The sequence below is a fragment of the Limanda limanda genome, chromosome 14 (assembly GCF_963576545.1).
Source record: "Limanda limanda chromosome 14, fLimLim1.1, whole genome shotgun sequence".
NCBI classification, from domain to species: Eukaryota; Metazoa; Chordata; class Actinopteri; order Pleuronectiformes; family Pleuronectidae; genus Limanda; species Limanda limanda.
In genome coordinates this window covers 24,703,408-24,721,214 of record NC_083649.1, presented here as the reverse complement: position 1 = coordinate 24,721,214, position 17,807 = coordinate 24,703,408, and the positions used below count along the sequence as shown (strand labels likewise).

Here is a 17,807-nt window from a genome sequence, read left to right as displayed (position 1 = left end):
AATAAATCCATCAAAAAACACAAAACTGCAGGTGCATCAACAACAACCCCCCTTAGGAGAACAACTGACAAAGCAGAGCCTCACTCTGTGAGGCAGACTCGTCTGCTTTAAGGTGCTCCAGCCTCACATTCTCCCCCCACCTCTCTCTCCCTGTGTCTCAGCTGAAGGGACATCTGGAGCGCATTAAAGCACTAAGGACATTGGATCTCCCCAGAGCGCCTGACTGGATGGGTGGCCCACTGTGGCCCCCTTTCAGCAGCAGGGCCCAGCCCTGCCTGATTGATGGAGGGAGCACCACACACACACTTAACACTCACACACATTGACAAATCCTACACGGTTGACATACACTGTAGACCACTGAAACACTAGTGGTGCTGCTAACATGGATTAGTATGGACACATGTACTTCCACCTTTCTCTGTGCGCAGCTTGGCCTATCAATCATGCACAGTGCTTGATACACTTAATGTGCTGTACATGTCTAGAATGTTCCCCCATATGTTACAGATTAAGTGAGTGAGCTGAATTGCATGATAATAAATCTGTAATCAATGAAGTCTGTAATCTGTAATCAATGAAGTGACTTTAAAAAAAAAATACTCCCACCTAACTTCTAACATGTGGTGATAATATGGGAACACTAATACAACTCTGTACTTCATTGGCAATGTGCAGTTTCCCCAATGCCTAGAAATATTCCCTGACACCTCATTCACAGAAATAAGACTCCAATCAAAGCCCATCTTGTATCTCAAAACTGTACTTTTCATTAAAGTGAGGCATAGACATTTGTATAAGCTTTCCTTTTTCAGCAGATGATCCCTGTGCGATGAGAAAACACAAACTTTTTTCAAATGAGGAAAGTTCAAAGAACCTCCTCGTATCCGGCAAATTGCTTTGCTGGATTTGCCATTTCAAATAAATTGCAGTGTTGGCCAAAATTTGCAATTCACAGGAAGTCATCCCCTCCGCCACACACAAGAGGTTAATCCATATTTCACGTTTGAATATAAGATGGAAGAGGAGAAAAAAGGCAAGGGGAAGGGAAGATAGGTAACTCTTTGCCAGGAAGCTGTGGGAGTGGAGAAAAGGCGAGAAAATGGGAAGAAACAGGCATCATTTAGAGTAAATGGCATCCAAAAACCCTCTCCAATTATCTTTGCCTACCATGCCAGTGAGACTGACTTAATTAAAATGACTTGAGAGGGAGGGGAGAGAGAAAGGAGCTGCCAGTGATTGAGGGGGCAGGCAGGCGACGTATCTGCACAGAAACACAAAGCTCAGGCATCACGCAGGCTGTCGACCACTCTCCCTTTTCATTTCCCGACTTCAAAAGAGAATAAAGAAATAATAATAAAAAGAGAGAGGGGGGATCTCACCATTTGCAGCCATGTAATTGTGCTATTTAAATCCTTCATTTTTTAGCATTGTGAAAATATTCATCGGGGGTGGGGGTAGGAATGTACAGTATAAGAAAGTGGATAATAAAACAGCTTTTTGTGTTTTGTTTGTTCTCGTATGACTCCCTCCTCCTATAATCTTTCTGCCTTTTTCTGAGAAAAACCTCTGACAGTGACCTTTTCGCATGAGGTCTGTTACTATGGAAACACCGTCCAGCCCCTTTATGTTTGGTGTTTTCCTGTCATCGGGCAGACAGAACTGGCCACTTGTAACTGAGAGGAAGAATACATCACGTTTAAATATCTGTCTGTCTGTGAGCAGGGAGCAACTGGTAGTTTAAAATATGAAGTCTATAACTGTAAATTATATTTAACTTTGTTTTGATGATGTGATTTTAGTTTTTGACGTCTCAAAGCATTACAAACTCAAATGAGACAAGCGATTTTAATGATGCATATATAAAGTATTTTATACTGTACATACCATTATTATTTTAGAGCAAAGTCGCAACAGAGCAGTATCACCTAAGTTTGATCTGGTATTGTGACATCATCATGGATTAATCTGCTAATTTTTCCCTCGGGTTAGGGTTGACTTTCTCTTATAGTTTTGCCTGTTACAGAGTTGGGGAATGTCCAGCCTCTGCTTTGTATACTGCCCATGGGACAGCTTGATCTGCCCCACGAGGCAAAACAAACACACACAAAAAAAATATCAACTCAGAAATACAAAAGAATTCTACGCGATAAGAAAACAGTAAACTATCACTGTATTCCTGTTGATAAATAATGATAAATAGTCGAAAGCACCTATGTCAATTTCTCACAAACCTATAATGTGTATAAGCAGTTCCAAAACTCAAATTTCAATTTCAAGTTGACAGACGACTAAGAAAACTATAGCAAATTTGCACCTAGCACGTACACAATCTGCATCAAATTGCACACACTAATGACAGTCCCATTTTTTCAGCAGGATCCATGCATTATTCTCGAAATCACCCGTACAGCATCCCTCCACCAAGTCTTGTGGTAAATCGTCCAGTAGTTTTTGTGTAATCTTGCTTGAGACAAACAAACCAATAACAAACAAACTGACAGGGGGATCTTAAGTGTGTTGCTTTCCAAATAGTTTTACAACTCATTGCTCTAACAAAACACTGGAGAGAATTTACGTCCAGTTTGTAGCAAAGTATAGGCAGCTGATGTCACTAAAAACACTCTTCTCTGTAAACACACACACACACACACACACACACACACACACACACACACACACACACACACACACACACACACACACACACACACACACACACACACACACACACACACACACACACACACACACACACACAGTCCTTCCTCACACCTTGTGCAGCCAATACACCAATACACACTGACTGTTCATGTGTCATAGCTAACACCTGTTACTGTGCTTTTGTCTTGCGAGCTTATTGTAATACACTGTACAATACTTCTCACTAAGCACAACAAAAACTCGGGCTGTTTCATCAAATGTGTTTGCACAGAAGGTTGGTGGGCGCAATAATTTGAAGTTTAAGTGTGAGAATACAGTACACTGTATATGATAATTACCAGGATTGAGAAACCACTGTATCCATATACATTGGCTGCAAAGACTATGCAAAGGCGGCTTGGGTGTAAATCAAAGTGAGAAAAAACTTTCAAACGACCTGTTGTTGCATGTGTGAGTAGTTAAGTGAGTAGAGCAAGAAATGATTCGGACTTCTTCAAAACAAAGTGTTGTTCATAACAACGCTTTTTTTTATTTAATGTTGGAACAACTACTTTTTCTTTATATGTGTATGTTTCGGAGGTTTGGGTTCCTTGTGTCTGTGTGTGTCTCTGTGTGTGTGTGTGCGTGTGTGTGTGTGTGTGCATGTGTGTGTGTGAGACACAGAGAGAAGACGGAGGGTTGAGTTAGCATGACAACCCTTATTTTGATGGGGCCGAAGCCAAGTATCTCCTCATATCCACTTTCCCTCTCCTATTCATCCCTTGTGCGCCCTGCTTTTCCATCTCCTTAGCCCTCCCTCTCCTCTCCTTTCCATCCACCAGTCTCCTTTCTCACTCTCGTCATATCTCTCTCTTCTTTCTTCCTAAACTCCCATTTTCCTCTTTTCACCCCTTTCTCCCTCTCTCTCTCTCTCTCATTCTCCGCCACCCTACCCCCTTTTCCTCAACATCTTGCCCTGCACAGAAAGCTTCACATTCCCTAGAGTTGAGCTTGGAGAGTAGTTTGAGAAAAAAGAGGGAGAGACAGCGAATTAATCATTTCAGTGTGGTTCGAATGTGGTTGTTTGTTGGTTTGACCAAAAAAATGACACTTTGGCTGTGTCCTATATTGTCTGTGGGAAACCAGAGTCAAGGCCAACAGTGAATGATTTGAAAGAAATACAGATAAAGTGAGGATCTACTCAATAACTTAACCCCCAGTACTTTGCTTCTCACTGGCCAGACCCTTCTCCACACACACACACACACACACACACACACACACACACACAGACACAGACACAGACACGCACACGTACACGCACACGCACACACACACACACACACACACACACACACACACACACACACACACAGACACTGTCTCAGCGCCAGTTGCCAGGGAGACCGCCATACCAGGGCTTTGACCCAGGAGGTTTGGGACTGTTTTTCACCCCCCCAAAAGCAGGAGAGATGGCAGCTGTAGGACAGCTGTTCCTACCAGGGCCTGGGCCTTAAAGACCAGAGCCATCATCCCACCATCAGAGCAGCCCGAGCAGCGTTTAAGGGGACAAAAACACCCTGCAGCCCAAATGATTAGACACATGTGCCTTACTTAGTAGATTCTTCAGGAAATGTCTGTGGAAAAAAAGAACAGGAGGCCGATTCTGTGCAGTGCAATAAAGACCTGACTGAGCTCACTGGATGTCTCATGAGCAGCCTTCATTTTCTTCTTCTATGTGACACAATCAGACAAATTTGTTTATTCTCTCAGATGTAGTGACTCAAAAGATCCCGTCCATAACATTTAGTTACATTAGAGCTCAGCTGGATCTTTAAGACTGTGGCATTAAGGGAGCAACACAGATGTTGAAGATTTATAATATATTAAAATAATTCTTCTAATTAAATATCAGGTCTATATTTTGTTTCTTATTTGACGACACATGTGGCCTGAATTTTGTTTTTCGCACTTCACTGTTGAAGTCAGACTTGACTATTTTAATAGTATAATATTAGTAGCATTTTAACAATCTTCTTTTCTACCTTACAATCCTGATAATGTGCTCACAATTGAGTAAGGTATAAAATAAGCTCATGTTAGTATTATTCTACTACTACTAATAATACTACTAATAATAATAAAACATAATTTAAAACATGTCCTTTTAAATAAAAATGTGAAAATAAATCGATCTGTCTCACAGTCTTTTATACAGTTCACTCATATTTAGGTGCTATGATGACAACCTTTATTGGTCAAACCTTTTTTAAATTGTAGAATAACTCTTGTATGCACTTGTTTGTTTGTGGATTATTTAGTCAGAAGTGATGGTTTGGAGAAATATACGTACAAATATTTAATTTGGTTTGGGTAGTCTCGTCATGACTCATCAGTGAATGCATATTCATATTTTCAATACATGGGCTTTCAATGACATTTAGACAGGTTTCTGGTGTAACTCAGCTAATCTTAATGCCAGACAGTTCTTTCTGTCCATCAAATAACAATAGTTTTACCTCTGCTCAGAGCAGAGAGGCCTATGGATAATTGGCCTAATTTCCACTGTGAGTCCAGACAGGCTGTACAGCCCTTATTAGTTGTTTATATCTCTGAATTTCCCTCGATACAGACTCTGTGATTCCTATTTGCATGTTGTCCCCAATAGACATAATTATCTCCCCTTTGGCTTCACTGCAAAGCCCAAAACTTTTGTACCAACTAATCAAAATAAAAGTCAGCCATTTTATATATGTGACGTTTGGTTTGCAGAAATGCATGTATGCTGTTGAACTTAATCACCAGCTGGATTATATTTATTCTAAATTCAATGAATGAATAAAGCAGTACATTTATTCATGGCAGTGGTGTCTCCAGGATGTGGTTGGGGTGGATGGCAGACTTACAAATCCCACAACTATGACTCTAGAGACCACGGTTCACGTCCATGACTGTGGTTACTTTTAGGCAAAAGCCCTTTGGTTAAGGGTTCAGGAAATATGATGGTTTTGGTTAAATATAAATAAACACTGACACCATGAAGTTATTCTGTCATAAACCATCCCACAATCTTCCCTAACCAACAGCCTCCGAGTCTAAACATGAACATTTTAATAAAGCTGGAGTCACTAAAGGAAGATATTGTGCTGAAAGATCAGATAATTTGGTATCATTTTTGTGATTTGCAAAATATGTAAATTGACATTTCCTCATTATGTGAATAGAAAATTTAATTCATTATGGTTCCCGCGAAATGCGATTCGTGTTGCAAAGATCATTTGTAGGAGATAGGGCTGGTGATGTACACAAACACCAGTTTAATGAATGTAGTCTTTGCCAGGGGTGCAAAAAGTCAAGAGATGTATCTCAGTTGTATTCTAGCTCGATGACCAATAGCTGACACACGTGAAACTGCAACAGACTGATTCTCTCCCACGCTCCCATAAACAAACCCGCAGATACTTAACAGCCAGAGCATGAACTCGAGTCAGGGTTGTGGTAGTGATACCCCCACTTTACAGTATCCATTACCTCACCGACTCCATAATACTTTTTGCTCATAGGTGAACACGTTGGTTTATTCAGCGTGTAATAGAATTTGGCAGGCCCTCTCATCTACAGGAGCCAAAGAGGCCACTGAGCTGAAACCAAAGGCACACAAACCGTGTCAGCTTTAAGATGGCGCGGCAAATTAAAGTATAGGGCAACTGATCCTGCAACTGCAGTGCACGCGATGTAGTTATATTCTGTTGGGGAGCAGAGCGATTACACCAAGATGGATGGCCGCCTTTCAATGCATTTCAAGGGCAGACAGATCAGTATAGGATCATTACTTCTGTGAAGGGTTGGTCTGAATGGAGAACTTTGTTAATGTGGCTGCATTGACTGATTTCTGTTCATTTTTGGCTGGAGTTGTATAATATACTGTATCTATATCTACCTTTATTTATTCTCAGTCAGAATGACCCCATATATTATTATTTTAATTGAAGCAACATTGTCATCAGGCAACAACCACAACAGATTGAACTGCTCTGAATTATTTCTAGAGGGTATCTGCAGGGATTTGTTGGCCGTCAACTTGTACGCAGATTTACAGTATGTATTATTACCGTGGTCTCAATGGGTTCAAGCCATGTATTCACACGCATTCATCTATGTTTGCATGAGTCTAAGTCTCTCTCTGTCTAAATGAAGTGTGAAAAGTGTGGGAGGACTTGGACTGGACTGTCCGCTCATTTCTTAAATATATAATTTATACATTTCCATTCCTGTTACTTTGCCAAATAATGAGTCTGAGACGACTACCAAGAGCCAGAGACATAAAAATAACTGCTTTTCATGTTCAACTGGATAGCCAGAGGAATTATGCAAACTTATCCATTTATCACTGTGTGTATTCTTCCTCTATCACTGTAGAGACTTTCAGCCACATTGTCTTTCTCTATAATTAGGTAGTAGTCTTCTAGAGGAAGAGTAACCTGTTCTTTTTACTTCAGAGTGCCAGGAAGAAGAGCAGGCTAACTTAGAATAGTGGTGATTTGGCTCTCCCCCTCCATCTGTTTTGTTTTCCTTTCCATCTCCCTCTTTTTGATGAGCTGGGTCTTCAGTCCCCCTTATAAAATCCCATTAGCTCTTAATGAAGTCGGGCTCCTAGCCTCTCGGCCTCACCTCATTTAGCACGATTGTCTGGCGGCCATTAGCATGGAGGCAATTACAGCCGCACGACAAGAGTAATTGGAAATGCCGACAGGGACCCTGAGAAATGGGAATAAATAAATATAAAAAAAATATTCTGACTAATAAGCTTCCATTCAGATGGCGGGGAGCGAGCCGCATGTGTCTAGGTTAAATCAACATAATTACAATTAGGGTTGGTGGGGTAAAGAGCCCGGGTGAGGGAGACATGGATATGGATGGATTGGAGGATTATGGTTAAGCGTAGAGGTAGCGAGTGTGGTGGAGGGAAATGTGGGATCACACAGCGAAGCCGATAATGAAGAGCATAAGTGCGACTCCAAAATCATGCAAAGCAGAGGTCAGAGAGACGTGTTGGTGCATGACAGTTTGCCTTTTAACCTTCTTTGATTAAAGGCAGATTTCCCATTCTGTTGCCAAAATAGATGCTAAGATCATTTCATTAGCTTGGATAATCCCCCCTAACCCAAGACCGGATCGCAGGCTTAAGAATCTGACAAAGTCGCTGTGATATTCAACTAGGCAGCAGATGCTTAAGGAGTTCTGCAATAGGTTCGGCTGCTGCCCTTTATGGAATTTAAAATGGCAACCTACGAGACCACTCAGACTATAAGACAAATAAGCGTGGCACTGCTAGAGCAGATACAGCAGATCAGTATGCATATTAGCAACAGCTCAGCTCTAAAAGTTCCAAAGTATTTATGATAAATATGCACTTCCAGATGTCTTGCTTTGACTGATATCTCACAGAATGAGCACATAAGCCTGGCAGGGCTAAGATCACCACTGCGAAAACCTGCTACTCTAACTCAGGAGGAAAGGCAAATGAATTTCTCTCCGTGAGTGATGCTAAATGAGGCCCTGAACACTTTACCACCAGCTTTCCAACAGCATCTGATTTGTAATTACATGCTGTGTTTGTGAGATGAATTGGTGTTATGAATTACAGCAGGTTCTTTTCTTTTGTTACCACCTTCGGGAAGGTTGTGTTTTTGGTCCAGTGTGTTTGCCATGCTGAGGGGGTGTGCTGGATTTTGCTGTGGTTAGATCTTCTATGGGCAGTTTTGGGTTTGAGCTTTTGCTCATGACCCCTGAACTGAACTGTAAGGCAAGTTTATATCTTTCATGTTCATTTCCACTATTTTCTCATAACAGGATGTGGACATAAACTGTATGACAAACATACATCTGCCGTGATGCACAGGAACATTCAAAATCAGAGAGCCAGCATTAGAGGTCTCGTGAACTTTTGCACAAAGCTAAAACTGTCCTCTTATACTTTTTTGTGTGGATATGCAGTATAAGGAGTAGGTAACAAAAAAAACATGGTATGTGTGTAGATTGTAAGAATTGCCAAAGTGGAAAGAACCCTAAAATTGCCCCTGCCGGCTGTGGCAGATGTATGTGATTGTTGTGTGATAGAGAAAGTTTTGCAAATACCGTAGATGCATTGAATTAATGTGTGTGTGTATTGGTGGATGGTAAAAACCGCATTGTTAAGTGCTGTGAGTGGTCATCAAAAGTGCAACATAAATACAGACCATTTATGTCTTAATTTACTGTAAACACAGTGTAACAGACAGAAATGACCAGTGTAGACAATTAGTTACATGTATTTACGTTTGTAAGGAAAGTTCAGTAAGCTCCTCTTAATGTTTAGTCTTCTCTCAACTGACATTTTGTGACATTTGTGAGTTTTGTTTAGTAATTCAAAGTAAAAAGATCAACAAATGACACTGTGCATAATGATGTTACTTTGTTATTAGATTAAATTGGGAATGGACCACTGCATGAACTAAATGGACAACTTGAGAAGTCTGGGAGTCTGTACTGAAATATCAGCAGGCTGCAGGCCCGGTGCCAGATTGCCATGGCATCTCTCCTGTTCAACCCCAACCCCCCAAACTTCACCTCGCCCCCTCAATCCCACCACTCACAACCACTCTTGCCCCCTTTCCTGCCTCCTAAGCTGAATGACAGGTGGCAGAAACCCGATCAGCATGGGCCTTCATCAAGGAAGCACTCTCTTCTGAAACGGGCACACTGCCCGCTCGCCCACCCGAGAGCCACAGCACACGGGCTTCTGAGGCTGTACAGAGTGTGTGTGTCTAAATGTGTGTGTGTGTGTGTGTGTGTGTGTATAAATGAGCCAGGGATGGGGGAGCTGGGCTGCAGTGGACATGGGTATGGGGGGGTGATGGAGGCCTGGTGTTAGGGGTATAATGGACTTTTTGGCTGAACAACCGAGCAGTCGAGTTGGCAGCGGGTGTCCAGGGCCAAACGGGAAACGGGAGGCTGGCTCCCACAATAGCCAGCACGAGAGTCCCAGAGGGTCGTTCACAATGGCAGTGCAAGCGGCTACTGTCAACAATGACCTCCAAGGCCTCACTGTTTGAAATGAGACGGCCCCACCCTTCATCACTTCCCTTTTAGGGCTGACACACAGCTAATGCAGGGATTATTATTAGGGACATGTATGTGGAACATGTGTGCATTTTGTCACTGAAGAATTGTCATGTGGATTTGCTTTGAGCATTTGCTACTGTGCTGCAAGTTATTCTCAGAAGTCACATGCTATAGGAGGTGGTTTTAGGGAAAGATTTGTAATAGATTATTATTGTTTTGAAGAGAACTGTAAAGCTGTAACAGAATATTCTTAACGTAAAACGACCATAAAATATTTCACATGACATCTCACAGAAAACTTTTGACACACTCCGCAGCACCTCATCTTTATGTTGCAGACAAATCAAGATGTAGTCGAGAACTACTTCCTGCCCTTAAACGCCAAATCAGATTTGAGAACCTATTGGCTATCACAGGTGCAGCGGAGCATCTTGGCGCGAAATTGGAAATCCGCAGAACAACACGGGTCTGACCTTGTGCAACCCACACTCCCTGATCTTCATGAAAAAGAAGTTTATTTGTCTAAAATTGGTCGACGAGCAATCACTCCATGGGCTGGAGTGATTGTAAGTGGAAGTGGGAGGGGGGGCAGTGCGAGCTGGGTCTCCAACCAGGAGGAGATTTAATTAGTGAAATCTCATTAAGTCTAACAAAATTAGGCGTAAAACAATCCTTGGTGGGGGAATCGTGGTGGAAGGTTTTTTTTTGGGGGGGGGGGGGGGCAGGAGGGGGCACACTTATAAGGGATGAGGAGGAAACATGGAGACTGGCTGTGGGGTTAGTCCTGTCTGCGTGCAGGAAGAGACAAACGTCTTAGTATAACCAGCCTTCCTCTGGCAATCATCGAGACACTGGCATGTGTCTGATCCCCAACTGTCCTCACTCTTATTTTGTCTGTGGCTCCTTTCCAAAGTACAGTCAGGCCAGAATTTAACTACACAGACCAGACAGAAATAGGATTTAAAAGCCTATTTTCAACAGCATCAATTCGGCAAAAAACAACAAGAACAAAACAAAGGGGTTGATCCTATGACAATCCTATTTTTAAACAAGAATGTTAGTGCACAACTACATCAAATATATATTTTTTCTTTCTTTCTTTAAACACTTTTTTAGAAAACATGCACATGGTAGCTCTGACTAGGGCAAGACTGTCATTATGGCAAATACATTTTGCTTAGGGTTAGGTAACTATGACATGGTTTGTTTATGTCTAATAAACAACCAAGTTAGCCGCAGGTCTGTGACACGATGCCAGCTTCGTCCCCAGCATGACAGTCAGAAGCACAGCACACACATCCAACGCACTGACCTCTAAACTTCACTACATAAAGTGCACACACTACTTGGCACTGAGCGTTGGCATTGGTTCATAAAGTGGATAATCAACCAATATAAATACTGAGTTGAAAGTGAATGGGTAACAGCCATCCCTCAACAATGTGAATTTCAGGATGCCCTTGAGAATATTTCTTTTAATGATTCTGTGTAAATCAACGAGCACTGTGTAAGTGGGCAGCTGCCAAATGCCAGTGACAGGAGTTTTTAATGGTTCCAAAGTTTTGGAGCCCATCCAAAACAGGACCGTGACAAACTATCCAAGCATTTATTTTTTTTCATTGAGAGATGAAATCCAAAATTGATCTGAACTCAGTCAGACCTGACCCAAGGACAGTTAGAAACACTCCAATACGGCCAAACTTGTCACACCCACAAAAACAGATCCTGAGCTACGATGCTCCTCCATGTTGTTTCTACTATGTATGGAGGCGGGCCAGCAGTATTGATAGATCAAGTGATCTGTACCGGAAACAATAAACAAAACATTTTAAAGTAAAAGTTGTTTGTATTTAAGTGCAGATTGCAGATCTACAAATTTATTTTTAAATATCCAACATTTTCTGTCCTCAACTGAATAATACATTGGTATTAAATAAAAAAAACAACTTTTAAAGCAATGTTGCGTCTTATTTGTTATTTGTTAAGACAAACACCAGTAACAGCTCTGTGTTTTACCTAATAGATAAACCAAGAACAGAGAAACTGAGAAAGACCTTTTGCCTGAGGGAGTAATACAAATCAGGCATCGTTTTGATTTCAGCAGGAACAAGAACCGAAGTTTGCTAGTTGTTCAAATCAATTAGCAAAAAGTTCCAAACATAAGGGAAAAGATGAAACACAAGTCCTTTCAATGATTTCAGTCTGAACCATGAGGATACGCACTAATATCCAAATGCTTCAATACAGAAATCTCAACTAATATCATCTTGTCTGGAACAACCCAGGTGGAGATGGATATGAGCAAAAACATCAGACAATCAGACAACTCCAGCAAACAATAAGTAGTGCATGATCAAACCCCTCATCCACCTTTTATCTAAATGTTAACTCTTCTACAAAGATGTGGTGGACAGCATTGTTGGTTGCTGTGTTAGCTAAAGTCGTCACAGTAGTGGTCATGTTTCCAGCAAAATAAAAACTTGATTAAAACTTGTCTGACAATGGTATTACTATATTACAGCTGAAATGTAATTTCTGCTGCAGAATTTTCCTCTTGTTTGACACATGAAGATAGTTTGTGTCACTCAATGAAAATGACAATGTTTGCTACCTGTAATAGTACGTATAGTGACCCGAATACAGCATAACAACCAAACTTCAATTTATAATGGCAGACCTGCACTATTATAGTTTACTTGCTCTTAGGGAGAAGAATGGTCGTTGTAGTTACCATTGCCTATGATATTTTTCATGAAAAGAACATTTGAGACAGAGAAATCAGTTCGTTCAAGCTTATTTTCTTCCCGGTCCAAGATGTAAATAGTGTGTTTGTTGAGACTGAATCAACAATTCATTAAAACCAACAGAACACAGCTCTAACAAGAACTGAGCACAGAAATTCAAATTCTCATTTAAGGGTTGAAGAAAAAAATATGCTCAAGTGATTGAAATGATTGTTTGGTCTCAACCAACTTGAGTGAACTGCAGCAGGGTAATCATTAACTGTGTACCCTGGCATGCCAACGTGTGTATAGCATGAATTGCATTTGATTTTGTGCTCTTAAATTAAATCAAAGAGTGGTGCTGGCCCCTGAAGAAACATTAACTCTGCCAGATATGTTGCTCCTAAAAGTCTATCAAGACGAATGAAGATTCTTTTCATTTAACACATACTTAAAACTGCACACAGCTCCGTTAATGGAATGAAGAATGAAAGTTGTGCCTATACAATCAAACTACATCATATGGTTTATATGATAATAACTGACAACTTACAGTTAGTTTGCCCACAGCAGCGCAGCAGCCCTCCGTGTTGTTGTCTGTGCCGTTGGCCGGTATCCAACTCTCCACACAAAACCTGTCGACAGATGACAAGGTCAAAATTAATGCAATCTAATAAAGTCGTCATCATTATTAGTAAAGAAAAAGACCTGCATGGCATGCAAAAGATATTTAATAAAACGTCACAAAAATATAAAATACGGTCACTCCACTTTTGTATGACTGAAAGGACAGAACACTATTATTACCACCTGATGTGACACTGCTAGCCTGAAGCACTAGTGCACATAATGGTTGGAGGATAATGAATAAGTCTGCTTGTCATTCCCCAACTGACATATTTAAAGGACAAAATTACATTATTCTAAATTTCTGTTGCGGTCAACAAACTCCATGAAAGATGAAAACAATGTTAATGCGTTCACAGAATATTAATTTGTTTTCAGACACGATTTCCAGATAATATCTGGACTATAGCACACGCACATACATGCCTTTCACGTGGAACAAATCAGCAGGAGATTTTCTGGGTCAGACACGTTTACAACAACAGGAAAATCTGTGCCCAGATGAGGGGAGGCGCCTAGTATGGGCAAGCAGGAGGTAGGACACACTGTATAAATTCCACTGTTGAAATCCAGTGACGCTGGTATTGGTCCTTAACACCAAAAGCTCTCAAATCGAGTTGTCTTTCCAAGTTGACATCTTTGTCAGTCTACTACATGTGTTTTCTTGTACTTTTCTTTTTCATCCTAAGATATTTGTATTATTTTTGTTCGTTTCAGTTTTCCAAACTATAATGTGTTAGAAACTCTCTCACTGTGAATTTCAGGCACATGTCCTGCTGTTTTCTAGAGCAAACATTCTCTGGAGTTTCTACTTTGGAAATGGCAGGACAAACTCCTGAAACAGACTGAAAACAGCTGTAGAGGAGAAGTATGAGTGAATACAAACGCCTGAATTAGCTGTGTAGACTTTACTCTGTCAGCTCCTGTAATGTAATGACAGTGTCAATTTGAATACAGCAGGTCACTGTCTGGAAACTTGACCGACTGATAATGTTTATATCCTCTCTCCATGCTCTTCCCCCAGTGCCCTAAACAAAAATATTGCCATTAGCTGAGAACCCGCTCACCCAGACAATCTTCGGTTGTGTGTTACATGAAGAGCAACTATGGACAATGTCCAAACCTGATTCTCCAGACAAACCAGTTATAGTCACCCTCTCGATCCTTTATGACTTCCCTTCGCTGTCTCAGCTACAAGCCCATGTCTTCCGACCAAAGATGAAATTCCTCAAATATAATTATATGCTAGTATATGTTCTTCAAATATATATATTGTATTTTTAAAATAAATATGTGAGAATTACAATTGGCCACTAACTTTCAGCAAAAGTTATATTCAAACTTGAATGAATGCATTTTCTGGAGACTATTTTCACTATTAATCCACTTGTAGGTGTTCTGCTTGTTTGACAGTAAGCAGTTAGGTTGGTGGGGCCCCTGCTGGACTCAAACAGGAAAGTATGATAACATATGCTTCTGAGACCAAGGCCACAAAAACCTTTTTTGATGAAATAAATCTTTCAAAAGCTTTTTGCAGTCTTTGTCAAAGGAGGAACTAGAAAAAAGTGAGAGAGCATATTTCTGAAACTGAATTAAAGGTATAACTGCGTCAAAGGTTAAGACATTCACTCACATTGCATGCACTTCTATTATTTGTAAATTAGAAACAATTATTTAATATTAATTGGCAATTTAATAAAATGAGTGAATTATAATAGATTAGCATTTTAGGAAATTCTTATATACAGAGATGCTTTTTTTCCCTTTGTTAAATCCCTTCGATTTGCAGTCAATTCTTCAATTTTATGTAACTCTCCATCCCTGTGTGCAAAATGCTACTGATTATAATTTCCAGAGTCATAGGTGAAAACAGGGAGATTAAAATGCAGTCATGACTCAAATTCCTCAGAGCAGTTGACTGGCTGGCCATGCCTGAGCCACACAGAGCATACCGCCGCAGAGCCGCAGCGCACATGCAAAAGATTTAAGTTCAATCAAGCATTCAGGGCCGGACACCTGATCTTTCACTTAAAGCTCTACCAGAACAGTGGGAGTGTGGCAGGGCCTCACAGCAGGCCGCCTACCTACAGCAATCCGCTAACAGAGCCTCTGAAGGGATGGTATTTATCCAGTGCTGCACAGCCCAGTGGGGACTACTGTGTGTGTGGTAGGTCGGTATTACCAGAGGCCTCGTGTGGATGGGGGATAAGAATGAAACATTGTGGAAACTTGAAGCCTAAACCTTTGTCCTTTATTAGTGCAAGTCACAAACCAATACATTTTGAGAAAAACGTAATGTCAAGTTATGTGAGATGTAGCAAGTACAGCAGTCGGGTGAATATAGTTTTCTGTGAGTGAACTGTTGAGCCATTTTATTTTTCACTGGTTACTTTACAGGTTTGTATTAGTCTTTGGTGTCCATCACTTTCATCCTTTCAATTGACAGCAAAAAGGATGATGATGTTCTAACACAATCATTTAAAAATATGTATAATATATTGAACTATATTAATACATTAGTACGTTTTATAAACGTAAAATATACATGAGCTACAGCATATGAAGACATATTTATGTTGTATTGATGTCATGGGGTCTTGAAATCACTGACATTGAGATTTATTGAATTTATTATACATATCTCAGTATCATCAAAAAGTATTTCCATTCTCATTTTGTCCATTCAATTTTTCCCATCAAAATACAAATAAATACTCTTTAGCGGTGGGGAAGAGTGTAATCCAGTTATAGTCTAGGCTGAACCTGGTTTAATCTTGCAACAATACAAATTTGCTCTCAATAATGTGAAAGTAGGATATATTGATAGTAGAGACAAGCTTGAAGCCCAAGAAAACGAAGACGTCTTTTGGATGTAGCTTGAGTCTCCCTGCCTAACAGCCCCCTTAGAACACAGGGGATTTGGTTGAGAGCATTTCTTGGGTTTCTTTCAGCCACAAAGAAAACATTTTAGCCTCTCAGTAATCCTTCCCGAAGTCCTCCCTAAGCTCCGAGGGGCCTTCCTCCCTCGGCCATCCCTCCGGCCCCGTCTGGGATCCTGGAGGAGCGTCTCCGTGTGCTGAAGCCCGGCACACACGCCGTTCACCGTCTCTCCATGACCCCTATGGGACCTGTCTGACCTTCCTGTTGATGTCAAAGTAAATCAGAGCGGGAGCCCGTGCAGCGAGGGGCTCCACCCAGGGGGCTGGAGGTCTAATCACCGTGTTCCTCACAAAAGCCACAGAGGAAACATTAGCATTCCTCAATCTGCCCACCATCACTCACACTGTGCACACTGGTACACACAGTAGAGGAAAGTTATTCAGTTACTCTATGTATATTTATTTCCCTCATACTTTATACATCTATTACTTTGCTGCATTAATGAGGCAAATACTGTACCTTTTACTTGACTTCATGTTTCTGACACCTGTAATTAATAGTTATTTTACAGATTCAGGCATTTTTAGATGAGATGAGATCTTTACTGCGCCAGACTTTTTGTCATTTGTGAGGATGGAACTTTGTTCCTCTGTTTTCCATCATTATAAAATAATATTCTGACATTTGCGACTAATTTCTGACATTTTACAGACCAGACGGGATTCAACAAGAACATTATCAGTGAAATCGGAATTAGATCAAACAGTGGGAGGGTGAGACCCTGCTCTTGGGTTACATTTCAGCTTTAATATTGTTGTAGGAATTGGACTCAGTTGTGCTTCTTGTGAAATGATTGTTTTATTGTTGCACCGTGTACAACATTTGCTCATATCAATAATGGGATATGCTCCAATGCATCAGGCCCCTTGGAGAGAATCTAGACTCATTTGGCTCATTTGATTTCACTGCTCGCATTTGTGGCAAAGCAGGTTTGGATAAGGCACAGACATGATTGAATATTCACAACTTCCTGCCTCAACTTTCTCTCTGATCATATGGAGGCTCTGCACGGCACAGAGAAAACTCCAGATGGACATCTTTAAGATTCCCAAATCCTCCTCTTTTCCGCTAGCAGTACTTTTGGGGTCAAGGTGTGAAGGGAGGACCAAAAGACCCGTTTCCCACAATCCCTCCACAGCTATAGCCCCCCAGCTGTTCAAGGGCTTCCATAACAACAGCTGCGCAGAGGTTTAGTGGTTCATGTTGCTATGACAACAGCAGGATCAATTGGCATGCACAGACTCTCATAGCTAATAGCGAAAGTGACATTATGCCATAATTTCATTTCAATAAAACACAGGCAGGTTTTTTTTTACGACACTAAGATTCAGGAGGACATAAAAAAGGAGGCAAATAATTAATTTTGCATGATAATGTGAGTGGCTTGTGCGCCCAAAACTAGCAAGAATCTTCTACGCATGCTGACAGCCAACCCGGCAACATCACACTTCAAATTCATTTCCCTGGAAATGAAGATTAACTCATTCACACAGTGTGACTATTTTCCACCTCATACAATAGAGGCTAAATAAATCCTCATGCCCAGCAGCTGTATGTGCCACAGATCACTGACCGGCAGGATGTGCAACAATCAGAAATATTTCTGTGCTCCTGACAAACAGGATATCCGGTCACTTGGCTACATTAACAGTAAGAAATCAAACACTATGGGGGGGATTTACACTATTGTACCAGATTCCACCTCGGCTGTACATGCAGGCTATGTTTATGTGTGTGGGACAATAGAGTCTCACGCCGAGTATCACAAGC

At 41.0% G+C, this 17,807-nt stretch overlaps 1 protein-coding gene across 1 annotated transcript in view; it reads right to left on the bottom strand.

The window, feature by feature from the left end:
• LOC133019612 (pannexin-3-like) overlaps positions 1-13,078 on the bottom strand; it is a 68,786-nt gene extending 55,708 nt beyond the window's left edge. The window contains exon 1 of the mRNA XM_061086148.1: positions 13,024-13,078. The gene's annotated coding sequence lies outside the window, so the exon portion shown is untranslated. The remainder of the gene's footprint in view (positions 1-13,023) is intronic.
• Between the last annotated feature and the right edge of the window lie 4,729 nt (positions 13,079-17,807).